Genomic DNA, 16,041 nt, shown 5'->3' with positions numbered 1-16,041 from the left:
GTTGTATACGAGGGACTAATAATCAGAGGCCCACTCACAATAAGTTCACGTGCTACGTGACGCCAAACATGCGCATAAAAGAGTGTTTTCACACTCGTCGATTGGCTTATAAATGGCGCTGACTGTCACTCCTACTTCTAAATTCACATATAAACCCAAAATAAGTGGATGGAGGGAAGGCCGCTGTGGTAGCTCAGTTGCTAGAGCATCGAACGCGTTATTCGAAGGTCGTAGGTTCAATTCCTGCTCACGGCTGGTTAAACTTTCATCCACTTTTATTTCTTCTTATTTACATTCAATTGGGTATAATACCTTCCCCTGTACATTCCTTGGCTTTACTATCTGTTAGACCTCTCTAATATTGTGTTAAAACACGAAACGAAAAAACGAGCCCTAGGTATACACTTCTTTTCCTTATTTCATTAAACAAGGGTCTCGTACTGGCAGACTTGGTGTAATTAGGTTGTATACAAGGGACTATTAATTAGCTGCCCGCTCATAATAAGTTCACGTGCTACGTGACGCCAAACATGCGCAATAAAGAGTGTTTTCACATCGTAGCATGGCTTATAGATGGCGCTGACTGTCACTCCTACTTCTAAATTCACAAATAAACCCAAAATAAGTGGATGGAGGGAAGGCCGCTGTGGTAGCTCAGTTGTTAGAGCATCGAACGCGTTATTCGAAGGTCGTAGGTTCAATTCCTGCTCACGGCTGGTTAAATTTTCATCCACTTTTATTTCTTCTTATTTACACTCAATTGGGTCTAAAAACTTCCCCAGTACATTTCTTGGCTTTACTGTCTGTTAGATCTCATTATTATTGTGTTAAAACACGGAAAAACGAGCCCTTGGGTATACACTTCTTTCCTTTATTTCATTAAACGAGGGCCTCGTACTGGCAGACTTGGTGTCATTAGGTTGTATAGAGGGACTGTTATTCAGCTGCCCGCTCATAATAAGTTCACGTGCTACGTGACGCCAAACTAGCACATGAAAGAGTGTTTTCACACTCGTCGATTGGCTTATAGATGGCGCTGACTGGCACTCCTACTTCTAAATTCACATATAAACCCAAAGTAGCTGGATGGAGGGAAGGCCGCTGTGGTAGCTCAGTGGGTAGAGCATCGAACGCGTTATTCGAAGGTCGTAGTTCAATTCCTGCTCATGGCTGGTTATTTTTTCATCCACTTTTCTTTTTTTATTTACATTCAATTGGGTCTAATAACTTCCCCTGTACATTCCTTGGCTTTACTGTCTGTTAGATCTCTCTAATATTGTGTTAAAACACGAAAAAACGAGCCCTAGGTATACACTTCTTTTCCTTATTTCATTAAACAAGGGTCTCGTACTGGCAGACTTGGTGTAATTAGGTTGTATACGAGGGACTAATAATCAGAGGCCCACTCACAATAAGTTCACGTGCTACGTGACGCCAAACATGCGCATAAAAGAGTGTTTTCACACTCGTCGATTGGCTTATAAATGGCGCTGACTGTCACTCCTACTTCTAAATTCACATATAAACCCAAAATAAGTGGATGGAGGGAAGGCCGCTGTGGTAGCTCAGTTGCTAGAGCATCGAACGCGTTATTCGAAGGTCGTAGGTTCAATTCCTGCTCACGGCTGGTTAAACTTTCATCCACTTTTATTTCTTCTTATTTACATTCAATTGGGTATAATAACTTCCCCTGTACATTCCTTGGCTTTACTATCTGTTAGACCTCTCTAATATTGTGTTAAAACACGAAACGAAAAAACGAGCCCTAGGTATACACTTCTTTTCCTTATTTCATTAAACAAGGGTCTCGTACTGGCAGACTTGGTGTAATTAGGTTGTATACGAGGGACTATTAATCAGCTGCCCGCTCACAATAAGTTCACGTGCTAGGTGACGCCAAACATGCGCATAAAAGAGTGTTTTCACACTCGTCGATTGGCTTATAGATGGCGCTGACTGTAACTCCTACTTGGAAATTCACATATAAACCCAAATAAAGTGGATGGAGGGAAGGCCGCTGTGGTAGCTCAGTTGTTAGAGCATCGAACGCGTTATTCGAAGGTCGAAGGTTCAATTCCTGCTCACAGCTGGTTATTTTTGCATCCACTTTTATTTCTTCTTATTTACATTCAATTGGGTCTAATAACTTATCCTGTACATTCCTTGGCTTTACTGTCTGTTAGATCTCATTATTATTGTGTTGAAACACGAAAAAACGAGCCCTTAGGTATACACTTCTTTCCCTTATTTCATTAAACGAGAGTCTCGTACTGGCAGACTTGGTGTCATTAGGTTGTATACGAGGGACTATTAATCAGCTGCCCGCTCATAATAAGTTCACGCGCTACGTGACGCCAAACATGCGCATAAAAGGGTGTTTTTGCACTCGTCGCCTGGCTTATAGATGGCACTGACTGTCACTCCTACTTCTAAATTCACATATAAACCAAAAATAAGTGGATGGAGGAAGGGCCGCTGTGGTAGCTCAGTGGGTAGAGAATCGAACGCGTTATTCGAAGGTCGTAGGTTCGATTCCTGCTCACAGCTGGTTATTGTTTTATCCACTTTTCTTTCTTCCTATTTACATTCAATTGGGTGTATATACTTCCCCTGTACACTCCTTGGCTTTACTGTCTGTTAGATCTCTCTAATATTGTGTGAAAACACGGAAAAACGAGCCCTAGGTATACAATTTTTTACCTTATTTCATTAAACGAGGGTCTCCTACTGGCAGACTTGGTGTAATTAGGTTGTATACGAGGGACTATTGATTAGCTGCCCGCTCATAATAAGTTCACGTGCTACGTGACGCCAAACATGCGCAATAAAGAGTGTTTTCACATCGTAGCATGGCTTATAGATGGCGCTGACTGTCACTCCTACTTCTAAATTCACAAATAAACCCAAAATAAGTGGATGGCGGGAAGGCCGCTGTGGTAGCTCAGTTGCTAGAGCATCGAACGCGTTATTCGAAGGTCGTAGGTTCAATTCCTGCTCACGGCTGGTTAAACTTTCATCAGCTTTTATTTCTTCTTATTTACATTCAATTGGGTCTAATAACTTCCCCAGTACATTCCTTGGCTTTACTGTCTGTTAGATCTCATTATTATTGTGTTAAAACACGGAAAAACGAGCCCTTGGGTATACACTTCTTTCCTTTATTTCATTAAACGAGGGCCTCGTACTGGCAGACTTGGTGTCATTAGGTTGTATAGAGGGACTGTTATTCAGCTGCCCGCTCATAATAAGTTCACGTGCTACGTGACGCCAAACTAGCACATGAAAGAGTGTTTTCACACTCGTCGATTGGCTTATAGATGGCGCTGACTGGCACTCCTACTTCTAAATTCACATATAAACCCAAAGTAGCTGGATGGAGGGAAGGCCACTGTGGTAGCTCAGTGGTTAGAGCATCGAACGCGTTATTCGAAGGTCGTACTTCGATTCCTGCTCACGGCTGGTTATTTTTTCATCCACTTTTCTTTTTTTATTTACATTCAATTGGGTATAATAACTTCCCCTGTACATTCCTTGGCTTTACTATCTGTTAGACCTCTCTAATATTGTGTTAAAACACGAAACGAAAAAACGAGCCCTAGGTATACACTTCTTTCCTTTATTTCATTAAACGAGGGCCTCGTACTGGCAGACTTCGTGTCATTAGGTTGTATACGAGGGACTATTAATCAGCTGCCCGCTCACAATAAGTTCACGTGCTAGGTGACGCCAAACATGCGCATAAAAGAGTGTTTTCACACTCGTAGATTGGCTTATAGATGGCGCTGACTGTAACTCCTACTTCTAAATTCACATATAAACCCAAAAAAGGTGGATGGAGCGAGGCCGCTGTGGTAGCTCAGTTGTTAGAGCATCGAATACGTTATTCGAAGGTCGTAGGTTCAATTCCTGGCCACGGCTGGTTATTTTTTCATCCACATTTATTTCTTCTTATTTACATTCAATTGGGCCTTATAACTTCCCCTGTACAATCCTTGGCTTTACTGTCGGTTAGATCTTATTATTATTGTGTTGAAACACGAAAAAACGAGCCCTTAGGTATACACTTCTTTCCCTTATTTCATTAAACGAGAGTCTCGTACTGGTAGACTTGGTGTCATTAGGTTGTATACGAGGGACTATTAATCGGCTGCCCGCTCATAATAAGTTCACGCGCTACGTGACGCCAAACATGCGCATAAAAGGGTGTTTTCGCACTCGTCGCCTGGCTTATAGATGGCACTGACTGTCACTCCTACTTCTAAATTCACATATAAACCAAAAATGAGTGGATGGAGGAAGGGCCGCTGTGGTAGCTCAGTGGGTAGAGCATCGAACGCGTTATTCGAAGGTCGTAGTTCGATTCCTGCTCATGGCTGGTTATTTTTTCATCCACTTTTCTTTTTTTATTTACATTCAATTGGGTCTAATAACTTCCCCTGTACATTCCTTGGCTTTACTGTCTGTTAGATCTCTCTAATATTGTGTTAAAACACGAAAAAACGAGCCCTAGGTATACACTTCTTTTCCTTATTTCATTAAACAAGGGTCTCGTACTGGCAGACTTGGTGTAATTAGGTTGTATACGAGGGACTAATAATCAGAGGCCCACTCACAATAAGTTCACGTGCTACGTGACGCCAAACATGCGCATAAAAGAGTGTTTTCACACTCGTCGATTGGCTTATAAATGGCGCTGACTGTCACTCCTACTTCTAAATTCACATATAAACCCAAAATAAGTGGATGGAGGGAAGGCCGCTGTGGTAGCTCAGTTGCTAGAGCATCGAACGCGTTATTCGAAGGTCGTAGGTTCAATTCCTGCTCACGGCTGGTTAAACTTTCATCCACTTTTATTTCTTCTTATTTACATTCAATTGGGTATAATAACTTCCCCTGTACATTCCTTGGCTTTACTATCTGTTAGACCTCTCTAATATTGTGTTAAAACACGAAACGAAAAAACGAGCCCTAGGTATACACTTCTTTTCCTTATTTCATTAAACAAGGGTCTCGTACTTGGAAATTCACATATAAACCCAAATAAAGTGGATGGAGGGAAGGCCGCTGTGGTAGCTCAGTTGTTAGAGCATCGAACGCGTTATTCGAAGGTCGAAGGTTCAATTCCTGCTCACAGCTGGTTATTTTTGCATCCACTTTTATTTCTTCTTATTTACATTCAATTGGGTCTAATAACTTATCCTGTACAATCCTTGGCTTTACTCACGGTTAGATCTTATTTATATTGTGTTGAAACACGAAAAAACGAGCCCTTAGGTATACACTTCTTTCCCTTATTTCATTAAACGAGAGTCTCGTACTGGCAGACTTGGTGTCATTAGGTTGTATACGAGGGACTATTAATCAGCTGCCCGCTCATAATAAGTTCACGCGCTACGTGACGCCAAACATGCGCATAAAAGGGTGTTTTTGCACTCGTCGCCTGGCTTATAGATGGCACTGACTGTCACTCCTACTTCTAAATTCACATATAAACCAAAAATAAGTGGATGGAGGAAGGGCCGCTGTGGTAGCTCAGTGGGTAGAGAATCGAACGCGTTATTCGAAGGTCGTAGGTTCGATTCCTGCTCACAGCTGGTTATTGTTTTATCCACTTTTCTTTCTTCCTATTTACATTCAATTGGGTGTATATACTTCCCCTGTACACTCCTTGGCTTTACTGTCTGTTAGATCTCTCTAATATTGTGTGAAAACACGGAAAAACGAGCCCTAGGTATACAATTTTTTACCTTATTTCATTAAACGAGGGTCTCCTACTGGCAGACTTGGTGTAATTAGGTTGTATACGAGGGACTATTGATTAGCTGCCCGCTCATAATAAGTTCACGTGCTACGTGACGCCAAACATGCGCAATAAAGAGTGTTTTCACATCGTAGCATGGCTTATAGATGGCGCTGACTGTCACTCCTACTTCTAAATTCACAAATAAACCCAAAATAAGTGGATGGCGGGAAGGCCGCTGTGGTAGCTCAGTTGCTAGAGCATCGAACGCGTTATTCGAAGGTCGTAGGTTCAATTCCTGCTCACGGCTGGTTAAACTTTCATCAGCTTTTATTTCTTCTTATTTACATTCAATTGGGTCTAATAACTTCCCCAGTACATTCCTTGGCTTTACTGTCTGTTAGATCTCATTATTATTGTGTTAAAACACGGAAAAACGAGCCCTTGGGTATACACTTCTTTCCTTTATTTCATTAAACGAGGGCCTCGTGCTGGCAGACTTGGTGTCATTAGGTTGTATAGAGGGACTGTTATTCAGCTGCCCGCTCATAATAAGTTCACGTGCTACGTGACGCCAAACTAGCACATGAAAGAGTGTTTTCACACTCGTCGATTGGCTTATAGATGGCGCTGACTGGCACTCCTACTTCTAAATTCACATATAAACCCAAAGTAGCTGGATGGAGGGAAGGCCACTGTGGTAGCTCAGTGGTTAGAGCATCGAACGCGTTATTCGAAGGTCGTACTTCGATTCCTGCTCACGGCTGGTTATTTTTTCATCCACTTTTCTTTTTTTATTTACATTCAATTGGGTATAATAACTTCCCCTGTACATTCCTTGGCTTTACTATCTGTTAGACCTCTCTAATATTGTGTTAAAACACGAAACGAAAAAACGAGCCCTAGGTATACACTTCTTTCCTTTATTTCATTAAACGAGGGCCTCGTACTGGCAGACTTCGTGTCATTAGGTTGTATACGAGGGACTATTAATCAGCTGCCCGCTCACAATAAGTTCACGTGCTAGGTGACGCCAAACATGCGCATAAAAGAGTGTTTTCACACTCGTAGATTGGCTTATAGATGGCGCTGACTGTCACTCCTACTTCTAAATTCACAAATAAACCCAAAATAAGTGGATGGAGGGAAGGCCGCTGTGGTAGCTCAGTTGTTAGAGCATCGAACGCGTTATTCGAAGGTCGTAGGTTCAATTCCTGCTCACGGCTGGTTAAATTTTCATCCACTTTTATTTCTTCTTATTTACACTCAATTGGGTCTAAAAACATCCCCAGTACATTTCTTGGCTTTACTGTCTGTTAGATCTCATTATTATTGTGTTAAAACACGGAAAAACGAGCCCTTGGGTATACACTTCTTTCCTTTATTTCATTAAACGAGGGCCTCGTACTGGCAGACTTGGTGTCATTAGGCTGTATAGAGGGACTGTTATTCAGCTGCCCGCTCATAATAAGTTCACGTGCTACGTGACGCCAAACTAGCACATGAAAGAGTGTTTTCACACTCGTCGATTGGCTTATAGATGGCGCTGACTGGCACTCCTACTTCTAAATTCACATATAAACCCAAAGTAGCTGGATGGAGGGAAGGCCGCTGTGGTAGCTCAGTGGTTAGAGCATCGAACGCGTTATTCGAAGGTCGTACTTCGATTCCTGCTCACGGCTGGTTATTTTTTCATCCACTTTTCTTTTTTTATTTACATTCAATTGGGTATAATAACTTCCCCTGTACATTCCTTGGCTTTACTATCTGTTAGACCTCTCTAATATTGTGTTAAAACACGAAACGAAAAAACGAGCCCTAGGTATACACTTCTTTCCTTTATTTCATTAAACGAGGGCCTCGTACTGGCAGACTTGGTGTCATTAGGTTGTATACGAGGGACTATTAATCAGCTGCCCGCTCACAATAAGTTCACGTGCTAGGTGACGCCAAACATGCGCATAAAAGAGTGTTTTCACACTCGTAGATTGGCTTATAGATGGCGCTGACTGTAACTCCTACTTCTAAATTCACATATAAACCCAAAAAAGGTGGATGGAGAGAGGCCGCTGTGGTAGCTCAGTTGTTAGAGCATCGAATACGTTATTCGAAGGTCGTAGGTTCAATTCCTGGCCACGGCTGGTTATTTTTTCATCCACATTTATTTCTTCTTATTTACATTCAATTGGGCCTTATAACTTCCCCTGTACAATCCTTGGCTTTACTGTCGGTTAGATCTTATTATTATTGTGTTGAAACACGAAAAAACGAGCCCTTAGGTATACACTTCTTTCCCTTATTTCATTAAACGAGAGTCTCGTACTGGTAGACTTGGTGTCATTAGGTTGTATACGAGGGACTATTAATCAGCTGCCCGCTCATAATAAGTTCACGCGCTACGTGACGCCAAACATGCGCATAAAAGTGTGTTTTCGCACTCGCCGCCTGGCTTATAGATGGCACTGACTGTCACTCCTACTTCTAAATTCACATATAAACCAAAAATGAGTGGATGGAGGAAGGGCCGCTGTGGTAGCTCAGTGGGTAGAGCATCGAACGCGTTATTCGAAGGTCGTAGTTCAATTCCTGCTCATGGCTGGTTATTTTTTCATCCACTTTTCTTTTTTTATTTACATTCAATTGGGTCTAATAACTTCCCCTGTACATTCCTTGGCTTTACTGTCTGTTAGATCTCTCTAATATTGTGTTAAAACACGAAAAAACGAGCCCTAGGTATACACTTCTTTTCCTTATTTCATTAAACAAGGGTCTCGTACTGGCAGACTTGGTGTAATTAGGTTGTATACGAGGGACTAATAATCAGAGGCCCACTCACAATAAGTTCACGTGCTACGTGACGCCAAACATGCGCATAAAAGAGTGTTTTCACACTCGTCGATTGGCTTATAAATGGCGCTGACTGTCACTCCTACTTCTAAATTCACATATAAACCCAAAATAAGTGGATGGAGGGAAGGCCGCTGTGGTAGCTCAGTTGCTAGAGCATCGAACGCGTTATTCGAAGGTCGTAGGTTCAATTCCTGCTCACGGCTGGTTAAACTTTCATCCACTTTTATTTCTTCTTATTTACATTCAATTGGGTATAATAACTTCCCCTGTACATTCCTTGGCTTTACTATCTGTTAGACCTCTCTAATATTGTGTTAAAACACGAAACGAAAAAACGAGCCCTAGGTATACACTTCTTTTCCTTATTTCATTAAACAAGGGTCTCGTACTGGCAGACTTGGTGTAATTAGGTTGTATACGAGGGACTATAAATCAGCTGCCCGCTCACAATAAGTTCACGTGCTAGGTGACGCCAAACATGCGCATAAAAGAGTGTTTTCACACTCGTCGATTGGCTTATAGATGGCGCTGACTGTAACTCCTACTTGGAAATTCACATATAAACCCAAATAAAGTGGATGGAGGGAAGGCCGCTGTGGTAGCTCAGTTGTTAGAGCATCGAACGCGTTATTCGAAGGTCGAAGGTTCAATTCCTGCTCACAGCTGGTTATTTTTGCATCCACTTTTATTTCTTCTTATTTACATTCAATTGGGTCTAATAACTTATCCTGTACAATCCTTGGCTTTACTCAGGGTTAGATCTTATTTATATTGTGTTGAAACACGAAAAAACGAGCCCTTAGGTATACACTTCTTTCCCTTATTTCATTAAACGAGAGTCTCGTACTGGCAGACTTGGTGTCATTAGGTTGTATACGAGGGACTATTAATCAGCTGCCCGCTCATAATAAGTTCACGCGCTACGTGACGCCAAACATGCGCATAAAAGGGTGTTTTTGCACTCGTCGCCTGGCTTATAGATGGCACTGACTGTCACTCCTACTTCTAAATTCACATATAAACCAAAAATAAGTGGATGGAGGAAGGGCCGCTGTGGTAGCTCAGTGGGTAGAGAATCGAACGCGTTATTCGAAGGTCGTAGGTTCGATTCCTGCTCACAGCTGGTTATTGTTTTATCCACTTTTCTTTCTTCCTATTTACATTCAATTGGGTGTATATACTTCCCCTGTACACTCCTTGGCTTTACTGTCTGTTAGATCTCTCTAATATTGTGTGAAAACACGGAAAAACGAGCCCTAGGTATACAATTTTTTACCTTATTTCATTAAACGAGGGTCTCCTACTGGCAGACTTGGTGTAATTAGGTTGTATACGAGGGACTATTGATTAGCTGCCCGCTCATAATAAGTTCACGTGCTACGTGACGCCAAACATGCGCAATAAAGAGTGTTTTCACATCGTAGCATGGCTTATAGATGGCGCTGACTGTCACTCCTACTTCTAAATTCACAAATAAACCCAAAATAAGTGGATGGCGGGAAGGCCGCTGTGGTAGCTCAGTTGCTAGAGCATCGAACGCGTTATTCGAAGGTCGTAGGTTCAATTCCTGCTCACGGCTGGTTAAACTTTCATCAGCTTTTATTTCTTCTTATTTACATTCAATTGGGTCTAATAACTTCCCCAGTACATTCCTTGGCTTTACTGTCTGTTAGATCTCATTATTATTGTGTTAAAACACGGAAAAACGAGCCCTTGGGTATACACTTCTTTCCTTTATTTCATTAAACGAGGGCCTCGTACTGGCAGACTTGGTGTCATTAGGTTGTATAGAGGGACTGTTATTCAGCTGCCCGCTCATAATAAGTTCACGTGCTACGTGACGCCAAACTAGCACATGAAAGAGTGTTTTCACACTCGTCGATTGGCTTATAGATGGCGCTGACTGGCACTCCTACTTCTAAATTCACATATAAACCCAAAGTAGCTGGATGGAGGGAAGGCCACTGTGGTAGCTCAGTGGTTAGAGCATCGAACGCGTTATTCGAAGGTCGTACTTCGATTCCTGCTCACGGCTGGTTATTTTTTCATCCACTTTTCTTTTTTTATTTACATTCAATTGGGTATAATAACTTCCCCTGTACATTCCTTGGCTTTACTGTCTGTTAGATCTCTCTAATATTGTGTTAAAACACGAAAAAACGAGCCCTAGGTATACACTTCTTTTCCTTATTTCATTAAACAAGGGTCTCGTACTGGCAGACTTGGTGTAATTAGGTTGTATACGAGGGACTAATAATCAGAGGCCCACTCACAATAAGTTCACGTGCTACGTGACGCCAAACATGCGCATAAAAGAGTGTTTTCACACTCGTCGATTGGCTTATAAATGGCGCTGACTGTCACTCCTACTTCTAAATTCACATATAAACCCAAAATAAGTGGATGGAGGGAAGGCCGCTGTGGTAGCTCAGTTGCTAGAGCATCGAACGCGTTATTCGAAGGTCGTAGGTTCAATTCCTGCTCACGGCTGGTTAAACTTTCATCCACTTTTATTTCTTCTTATTTACATTCAATTGGGTATAATAACTTCCCCTGTACATTCCTTGGCTTTACTATCTGTTAGACCTCTCTAATATTGTGTTAAAACACGAAACGAAAAAACGAGCCCTAGGTATACACTTCTTTTCCTTATTTCATTAAACAAGGGTCTCGTACTGGCAGACTTGGTGTAATTAGGTTGTATACGAGGGACTATTAATCAGCTGCCCGCTCACAATAAGTTCACGTGCTAGGTGACGCCAAACATGCGCATAAAAGAGTGTTTTCACACTCGTCGATTGGCTTATAGATGGCGCTGACTGTAACTCCTACTTGGAAATTCACATATAAACCCAAATAAAGTGGATGGAGGGAAGGCCGCTGTGGTAGCTCAGTTGTTAGAGCATCGAACGCGTTATTCGAAGGTCGAAGGTTCAATTCCTGCTCACAGCTGGTTATTTTTGCATCCACTTTTATTTCTTCTTATTTACATTCAATTGGGTCTAATAACTTATCCTGTACAATCCTTGGCTTTACTCACGGTTAGATCTTATTTATATTGTGTTGAAACACGAAAAAACGAGCCCTTAGGTATACACTTCTTTCCCTTATTTCATTAAACGAGAGTCTCGTACTGGCAGACTTGGTGTCATTAGGTTGTATACGAGGGACTATTAATCAGCTGCCCGCTCATAATAAGTTCACGCGCTACGTGACGCCAAACATGCGCATAAAAGGGTGTTTTTGCACTCGTCGCCTGGCTTATAGATGGCACTGACTGTCACTCCTACTTCTAAATTCACATATAAACCAAAAATAAGTGGATGGAGGAAGGGCCGCTGTGGTAGCTCAGTGGGTAGAGAATCGAACGCGTTATTCGAAGGTCGTAGGTTCGATTCCTGCTCACAGCTGGTTATTGTTTTATCCACTTTTCTTTCTTCCTATTTACATTCAATTGGGTGTATATACTTCCCCTGTACACTCCTTGGCTTTACTGTCTGTTAGATCTCTCTAATATTGTGTGAAAACACGGAAAAACGAGCCCTAGGTATACAATTTTTTACCTTATTTCATTAAACGAGGGTCTCCTACTGGCAGACTTGGTGTAATTAGGTTGTATACGAGGGACTATTGATTAGCTGCCCGCTCATAATAAGTTCACGTGCTACGTGACGCCAAACATGCGCAATAAAGAGTGTTTTCACATCGTAGCATGGCTTATAGATGGCGCTGACTGTCACTCCTACTTCTAAATTCACAAATAAACCCAAAATAAGTGGATGGCGGGAAGGCCGCTGTGGTAGCTCAGTTGCTAGAGCATCGAACGCGTTATTCGAAGGTCGTAGGTTCAATTCCTGCTCACGGCTGGTTAAACTTTCATCAGCTTTTATTTCTTCTTATTTACATTCAATTGGGTCTAATAACTTCCCCAGTACATTCCTTGGCTTTACTGTCTGTTAGATCTCATTATTATTGTGTTAAAACACGGAAAAACGAGCCCTTGGGTATACACTTCTTTCCTTTATTTCATTAAACGAGGGCCTCGTACTGGCAGACTTGGTGTCATTAGGTTGTATAGAGGGACTGTTATTCAGCTGCCCGCTCATAATAAGTTCACGTGCTACGTGACGCCAAACTAGCACATGAAAGAGTGTTTTCACACTCGTCGATTGGCTTATAGATGGCGCTGACTGGCACTCCTACTTCTAAATTCACATATAAACCCAAAGTAGCTGGATGGAGGGAAGGCCACTGTGGTAGCTCAGTGGTTAGAGCATCGAACGCGTTATTCGAAGGTCGTACTTCGATTCCTGCTCACGGCTGGTCATTTTTTCATCCACTTTTCTTTTTTTATTTACATTCAATTGGGTATAATAACTTCCCCTGTACATTCCTTGGCTTTACTATCTGTTAGACCTCTCTAATATTGTGTTAAAACACGAAACGAAAAAACGAGCCCTAGGTATACACTTCTTTCCTTTATTTCATTAAACGAGGGCCTCGTACTGGCAGACTTCGTGTCATTAGGTTGTATACGAGGGACTATTAATCAGCTGCCCGCTCACAATAAGTTCACGTGCTAGGTGACGCCAAACATGCGCATAAAAGAGTGTTTTCACACTCGTAGATTGGCTTATAGATGGCGCTGACTGTCACTCCTACGTCTAAATTCACATATAAACCCAAAGTAGCTGGATGGAGGGAAGGCCGCTGTGGTAGCTCAGTGGTTAGAGCATCGAACGCGTTATTCGAAGGTCGTAGGTTCGATTCCTGCTCAAGGCTGGTTGTTTTTTCGTCCACTTTTCTTTCTTCCTATTTACATTCAATTGGGTGTAATAACTTCCCCTGTACACTCCTTGGCTTTACTGTCTGTTAGATCTCTCTAATATTGTGTGAAAACACGGAAAAACGAGCCCTAGGTATACAATTTTTTACCTTATTTCATTAAACGAGGGTCTCCTACTGGCAGACTTGGTGTAATTAGGTTGTATACGAGGGACTAATAATTAGCTGCCCGCTCATAATAAGTTCACGTGCTACGTGACGCCAAACATGCGCAATAAAGAGTGTTTTCACATCGTAGCATGGCTTATAGATGGCGCTGACTGTCACTCCTAGTTCTAAATTCACAAATAAACATAAAATAAGTGGATTGAGGAAAGGCTGCTGTGGTAGCTCAGTTGTTAGAGCATCGAATACGTTATTCGAAGGTCGTAGGTTCAATTCCTGCCCACGGCTGGTTATTTTTTCATCCACATTTATTTCTTCTTATTTACATTCAATTGGGCCTTATAACTTCCCCTGTACAATTCTTGGCTTTACTGTCGGTTAGATCTTATTAATATTGTGTTGAAACACGAAAAAACGAGCCCTTAGGTATACACTTCTTTCCCTTATTTCATTAAACGAGAGTCTCGTACTGGCAGACTTGGTGTCATTAGGTTGTATACGAGGGACTATTAATCAGCTGCCCGCTCATCATAAGTTCACGCGCTACGTGACGCCAAACATGCGCATAAAAGGGTGTCTTGCACTCGTCGCCTGGCTTATAGATGGCACTGACTGTCACTCCTACTTCTAAATTCACATATAAACCAAAATTGAGTGGATGGAGGAAGGGCCGCTGTGGTAGCTCAGTGGGTAAGAGCATCGAACGCGTTATTCGAAGGTCGTAGTTCGATTCCTGCTCACGGCTGGTTATTTTTTCATCCACTTTTCTTTTTTTATTTACATTATATTGGGTCTAATAACTTCCCCTGTACATTCCTTGGCTTTACTGTCTGTTAGATCTCTCTAATATTGTGTTACAACACGAAAAAACGAGCCCTAGGTATACACTTCTTTTCCTTATTTCATTAAACAAGGGTCTCGTACTGGCAGACTTGGTGTAATTAGGTTGTATACGAGGGACTATTAATCAGAGGCCCACTCACAATAAGTTCACGTGCTGCGTGACGCCAAACAAGCGCATAAAAGAGTGTTTTCACACTCGTCGATTGGCTTATAGATGGCGCTGACTGTAACTCCTACTTGGAAATTCACATATAAACCCAAATAAAGTGGATGGAGGGAAGGCCGCTGTGGTAGCTCAGTTGTTAGAGCATCGAACGCGTTATTCGAAGGTCGAAGGTTCAATTCCTGCTCACAGCTGGTTATTTTTGCATCCACTTTTATTTCTTCTTATTTACATTCAATTGGGTCTAATAACTTATCCTGTACAATCCTTGGCTTTACTCACGGTTAGATCTTATTTATATTGTGTTGAAACACGAAAAAACGAGCCCTTAGGTATACACTTCTTTCCCTTATTTCATTAAACGAGAGTCTCGTACTGGCAGACTTGGTGTCATTAGGTTGTATACGAGGGACTATTAATCAGCTGCCCGCTCATAATAAGTTCACGCGCTACGTGACGCCAAACATGCGCATAAAAGGGTGTTTTTGCACTCGTCGCCTGGCTTATAGATGGCACTGACTGTCACTCCTACTTCTAAATTCACATATAAACCAAAAATAAGTGGATGGAGGAAGGGCCGCTGTGGTAGCTCAGTGGGTAGAGAATCGAACGCGTTATTCGAAGGTCGTAGGTTCGATTCCTGCTCACAGCTGGTTATTGTTTTATCCACTTTTCTTTCTTCCTATTTACATTCAATTGGGTGTATATACTTCCCCTGTACACTCCTTGGCTTTACTGTCTGTTAGATCTCTCTAATATTGTGTGAAAACACGGAAAAACGAGCCCTAGGTATACAATTTTTTACCTTATTTCATTAAACGAGGGTCTCCTACTGGCAGACTTGGTGTAATTAGGTTGTATACGAGGGACTATTGATTAGCTGCCCGCTCATAATAAGTTCACGTGCTACGTGACGCCAAACATGCGCAATAAAGAGTGTTTTCACATCGTAGCATGGCTTATAGATGGCGCTGACTGTCACTCCTACTTCTAAATTCACAAATAAACCCAAAATAAGTGGATGGCGGGAAGGCCGCTGTGGTAGCTCAGTTGCTAGAGCATCGAACGCGTTATTCGAAGGTCGTAGGTTCAATTCCTGCTCACGGCTGGTTAAACTTTCATCAGCTTTTATTTCTTCTTATTTACATTCAATTGGGTCTAATAACTTCCCCAGTACATTCCTTGGCTTTACTGTCTGTTAGATCTCATTATTATTGTGTTAAAACACGGAAAAACGAGCCCTTGGGTATACACTTCTTTCCTTTATTTCATTAAACGAGGGCCTCGTACTGGCAGACTTGGTGTCATTAGGTTGTATAGAGGGACTGTTATTCAGCTGCCCGCTCATAATAAGTTCACGTGCTACGTGACGCCAAACTAGCACATGAAAGAGTGTTTTCACACTCGTCGATTGGCTTATAGATGGCGCTGACTGGCACTCCTACTTCTAAATTCACATATAAACCCAAAGTAGCTGGATGGAGGGAAGGCCACT

The sequence above is a fragment of the Rhipicephalus microplus genome, chromosome 8 (assembly GCF_043290135.1).
Source record: "Rhipicephalus microplus isolate Deutch F79 chromosome 8, USDA_Rmic, whole genome shotgun sequence".
In the NCBI taxonomy this organism is placed as follows: Eukaryota; Metazoa; Arthropoda; class Arachnida; order Ixodida; family Ixodidae; genus Rhipicephalus; species Rhipicephalus microplus.
This window is presented reverse-complemented; position numbering follows the sequence as displayed.